Source organism: Bos taurus, chromosome 2, assembly GCF_002263795.3.
Source record: "Bos taurus isolate L1 Dominette 01449 registration number 42190680 breed Hereford chromosome 2, ARS-UCD2.0, whole genome shotgun sequence".
Classification (NCBI taxonomy): domain Eukaryota; kingdom Metazoa; phylum Chordata; class Mammalia; order Artiodactyla; family Bovidae; genus Bos; species Bos taurus.
In genome coordinates, this window is record NC_037329.1 from 74,776,175 (window position 1) to 74,782,117 (window position 5,943).

Consider the following 5,943-nt stretch of genomic DNA (forward strand, 5'->3'; position numbering starts at 1 on the left):
AAGGATACCACTGGCAAGGGCAGATATATGTTTTGCTTTTTTCAAAAGGATCATTAAATTTTACTTCCATTTCCTGCTATCATCATAGGCATAGATCTAGATGTGAGCCCAATAGGGATAGAGCTTAGATAGCAGTCTGAGAGTCAGAAAACATGCTGTGATCAGATTCACCCATCTTGTATTTAAACATTATTCCTATATCAAGCAAATTGTGTCTGACTTCATGCTCCTTGTAAAGGGTACGATCATCATGAATGATGGCCACCAAATATGTCCAGTACATGGGTCTAACTAAATTTTCTGGCTTCTTGTAGTTGAATGTATCCATTTGACCAGTTCTGGCAAGGATTTGTGAGCAAAATTTAGGGGTGTTACTTCTCAGCCTGAGCACTTAATTGGTAGCCTGAATGAACAGTCTTTCCAAAACTCTCTTTCCTTCTGCTGGCCATGCAACCAGGATGTGGTTGCTGTATCATCCTGGCTGCAGTGAAGAGACATAAGGGCTGACCCACAATGAGAAAGAAGCCTAAAACCACCTCTTTCTTGTTATAAGTCATTAGCTTCTGTGGTTATTTTTTTACACAGAGTAACCTCGTCTATCTCATGGTACATGGGAACTGCCCAGGTCCTCACAAACACAAACTTTGTGTCAGTTTTCTTATTGAACAAGGAATTCACTGAACACTACTTCAAGATAGACATTATCTAGGCATCAGATATACTACATTGAACAAAACTGTTTATGCTATTTGTAGCTAATGGGAAACATGAGGGGCTGACCTGAAAGAATTTCCAGGTGAGACTGTCCCGTCTATGAATGAATATTGGGATTAGCCTGGGTTTCCATGAATTCGGCATGGAAAGAATAATACTAAGTAGGAAACTGTATTCATCCAACAAAATTGCATTGCATTCCTACACGAGCAGAGAATTTACAATGTCATTTATAGCAACATGGATGGACCTAGAGATTGTCAAAGTAAGGGAAATAAACCAGAAAGAAAAAGTCAAATACCATATGCTATCACTTATATGTAGAATCTTAAAAAAATGATTCAAATGAACTTATTTACCAAACAGAAAGAGACTTACAGGCACAGAAAACAAACTTATGGTTACCAAAGGGGAAAGAGGGAAGAGGTACAAATTAGGAGTGTGAGATTAGCGTATACACACTGCTAGATATAGATATAGATATATAATAGCTAACCAACAAGAACCTACTGTATAGTACAGGGACCTGTGCTCAATATTTTGTAATAACCTTTAAGAGAAAAGAATCTGAAAAAATAGGTTTATATATGTATAACTGAATCACTTTATTTTACACCTGAAACTAACACAATACTGTAAATCAACTATACTTCAATTAAAAAAAGAGTTTATTTGAGTTCTGTCAATTAAAATAGACATGAAAGTGGAATTCTGATTATCTTCAGATTATAACAATAGTAATTATAGCTTCTATTTGTTGGGCACCTTCTATAGGATAGCTACTTGAATATATACAAATTATCCAGAATTATGCATGAACATGAAATTATATTCATTTTCTATCACTGCATATTAAATTACCATAAATTTAGTAGCTTGAAATCATACCTGTGATCCGCTTCTGTGGGTCAGAGGTCCAAGTGAGCTCCCCTGGTCTCTGCTCAGGTACCACAGAGCTGGAATCAATATGTTAACCAGGTTAAGAGTTTATCTGGAGAACTGGAGAACCTATTTCCAAACTCAGGCAGGTGACTGACAGAATGCCTTTCTATGTGACTGTAAAACTGAGATCCCATTTCTTTGATGGCTGCGGGAGGTCTGTCTCTGCTCCTAGAGGCCTCTGCATTGCTGCCTCCATCTGTAGAGCAGCAATAGCAACTTGAGGACTTCTTGTGCTTCAAATCTCTGTGACGTCCTACATCCCCTTCTTCTGCCTTCTTCTTCTGACGTTTTAAAAAAAAATTTTAATTGGTGGAAACATTACAGTGTTGTGTTGGTTGCTGCCATACAGCAATGCAAATAAGTCATAAGGATGTGTGTGTGTGTGTATATTTATATATGTATATGTATGTATATATATATGAAAGTGAAAGTGAAGTCTCTCAGTTGTGTCCGACTCTTTGTGACCCCATGGACTGTAGCCTATCAGGCTCCTCCATCCATGGGATTTTCCAGGCAAGAGTGCTGGAGTGGATTGCCATTTCCTTCTCCAGGGGATCTTCCCAACCCAGGGATGGAACCCGGGTCTCCTGCATTGCAGGAAGATGCTTTACTGTCTGAGCCACCAAGGAAGCCCTATATATAAATACTCTCCCTCATGAACTGTCCTCCTAATCCCTTCTTTTGCCTTTTAAAATAAGCCTGTAATTTTTTTAAAATTTTATTTTATTTTTAAACTTTACAATATTGTATTGGTTTTGCCAAACATCGAAATGAATCCGCCACAGGTATACACGTGTTCCCCATTCTGAACCCCCCTCCCTTTTCCCTCCCCATTCCATCCCTCTGGGTCGTCCCAGTGCACCAGCCCCAAGCATCCAGCATCCAGCATCGAACTTGGACTGGCGACTCGTTTCATACATGATAGTATACATGTTTCAATGCCATTCTCCCAAATCTTCCCACCCTCTCCCTCTCCCACAGAGTCCATAAGACTGTTCTATACATCAGTGTCTCTTTTGCTGTCTGGTACACAGAGTTATTGTTACCATCTTTCTAAATTCCATATATATGTGTTAGTATACTTTATTGGTGTTTTTCTTTCTGGCTTACTTCACTCTGTATAATAGGCTCCAGTTTCATCCACCTCATTAGAACTGCTTCAAATGCATTCTTTTTAATAGCTGAGTAATACTCCATTGTGTATATGTACCACAGCTTTCTTATCCATTCATCTGCTGATGGACATCTACGTTGCTTCCATGTCCTGGCTATTATGAACAGTGCTGTGATGAACTCACCTGGATGATCTCCAAAATTTAACCTCAACTAATTCGCACCTTAAATTGCAAAGTCCTTTCACCACAATACCTATATTTATATTTGAATCTCTATGGAATGGGGATCTTTGGGGGAGAGAGAACAATCCTTGGAATTCTGCCTACCACGTAAAGTTCTAGAATTTCTCAAAATTGAGCATGTTGAGGTCATGCTAAAAAATAAAAATTCCTACTCTGATAATTTTTTTCATCTCTCTGTGTCAACTTCACTCACATCCATGAATCTGAGAAACCACTTGGCAAAGAGAGCTTTAAAAAAAAAAAAAAAAAAACACCTCCTTGGAGCTTCCCTATTGGTCCAGTGGTTAACAGTGTGCCTGCCAATGCCAACGCAGAATGTGGGCTTGATCCCTGGTCCAGAAAGATTTCACATGCCATTGGGCAACTAAGCCCTTGTGCCACAGCTACTGAGCCCATACATTCTAGAGCCCATGCTCTACAACAAGAGGAGTCACCACAATAAGACGCTTGCACACTGCAAGTAGAAGGTATGCCCACTCACTGCAACTGGAGAAAGCTTGGTGCAGCAACCAAGACCCAGCACATCCAAAATAAATAAATAAAACTCAAAAAACCAAATTGGCACAGAGTTGTCAATAAGTGTAAAAAAGAATAACCCCCCCATAACCCTTAAATACATACATCCTCCCAATACATATACACATACACAACATGCACACACCCTTTTTGTGATAAGATAGCTCAAATATTGACTTTTGCTTTACTAGTGAGAAAAAAATTGCCACAGAATCCATTAACCTAAAACATCAACAAAAATAAAATTAAAATGTTAAAAAATGGCATGGCACTAATTTGGGATTATAACTAATTTGTAAGGTGAAGTGAAGACATGCATACTTGCAAACATTCCCTATGCACCCCCAGTTTGAATTCAGAATCAGCTCTAAATCATGTCAGCCTCACAATGATCCTTTGTTTTGAATCCTATATCAAAGTGCCAAAGCCATTCAATGGGCTCGCCTTTGTAAAAGCTGACAGCTTTGTATTTTTACCAATTCATAGTATCTGACTGAAGCTCAGATGTCACAGTTTGTGAACAAACAACTTCCTTCTCTCTTTCTCTTCAGACTGCCAAGAAGCTGGCAATCAACCAAGGCTGGTTCTACTGGGTAACTCCTCATGCTGGCAAGTGTCAAGTGCCCACGAGAGAGACCCCCGGTCTATAATTCCGGAGTTCAGTGGGGAGGAAACAGCTTACTGGCATCTGTTAGCAAATAAAGGACTTCCTTATATGTCCCCTCTGCTCTAATCAGACAGCACTTGACATCTTTCCCATTCACGCTCTGTTAATTTCCATTTCAGGATTTCCTGTATGTTTGTCCCTTACCTGAAAATCTCCTTCATTTCTACTTAGAGGTTTATATTAATAAATTCTTGATTCGATTTATTGAATAGATATAAGCCTATTTGAATGATCTATTTTGTTTGTGTGAGTTCTGATAGTTTGCATTTTATAAGGAATCGGTGCATTTCAACTAGTATCGGATTCGTGGTTATTTGTTGTTCATAGTTCTGAGCATTCTTTTACTTTTTAGTTTTTTGTTATTGATTCAATGTCACAGAATCAGCTTTTTAATTAATTCTTTATTGGGATATATTTACTTTAAAATGTTGTGTTAGTTTCTGCTGTACAGTGAAGCAAATCAGACACATGTGTATGTTTATTCCCTTCACTTTGTACCTTCTGTCCCTCCGACCCACCCATTTAGGTCACCACAGAACACCAAGCCGAACTCCCTGTGCTATACATAAAATTTACACTAACCACTATGGAGAATAGTATGGTGGCTCCTTAAAAACTAAAAATAGAATTACCATATGAGCCAGCAATCCCATTCCTAAGCATGTACTCTAAGAAAGCCATAATTCAAAAAGACATATGCATGAGATCAATTTTGATGACCCATGGGGCTTCCCTGTGGCTCAGATGGTAAAGAATTTGCCTGCAATTCAGGAGACCCAGGTTTGATCCCTGGGTTGGGAAGATCCCCTGGAGAAGGGAATGGCAACCCACTCTGGCATTCTTGCCTGGGGAATCTCCTGGACAGAGGAGCTTGATGGGTGCCAGAAATGCAGGAGACCCATGTTCTATCCTTGGGTTGAGAATATCCCCTGGAGTAGGAAATGGCTACCCACTACAGTATTCTTGCCTAAAGAATTCCGTGGACAGAGGAGCCTGGCAGGTTATAGTCCATGGGGTCATAAAGAGTTGGACACGACTGAGCTACTAACACACACACATGTACTGTATGGAAAGTGGCGTCTCAGCTCTGTTTTCTTGGAGCCATATAACAACAACCAGACTTAGTCAAGGGTAGATTATGTTGAAAAAACTATTCCAATAGGGAGAACATTCCTGGTATAATCTACAAGCCAATCAAAATCAAATAGAAAGATAATTTTCCATTTTTAAGGGGTTAGAGAATTAGGACCAGTAAGAATGTGGAAATTGAATAGAAACAAACAGACAGCATTGTAATTAAGATGATCTAATGGGGTATGTTTCTGTTCTCACATGGTCAGCCACTTCTCAGGATGAGCTTAAGTAAGGGTATTCTGAGTTTTACTGCTCGTCCAGACTCAAGGACAAGCCAGAGTTCAGGGATCTATGGGGAGGAGAGAAGCCTGTCAAGAGACAGTCCAAACCAAAGTAGAGGGTAAAAATGAAAGTGTTAGTTCCTCGGTCCTGCCTGACTCTGTGACCCCATGGACTGTAGCCCACTAGCCCACCAGGCTCCTCTGTCTATGGAATTCTCCAGGCAAGAATACTGGAGTGGGTTGCATTCCCATCTCCAAGGCATTTTCCCGACTCAGGAATTGAACCCAGGTCTCCTGCACTGCAGCAGATTCTTTACCACGTGAGCCACCAGGGATCCCCCAAGTAGAGGGTAAATTGTGAGTGATTGTAAACACTTGGTCATTGCTCATC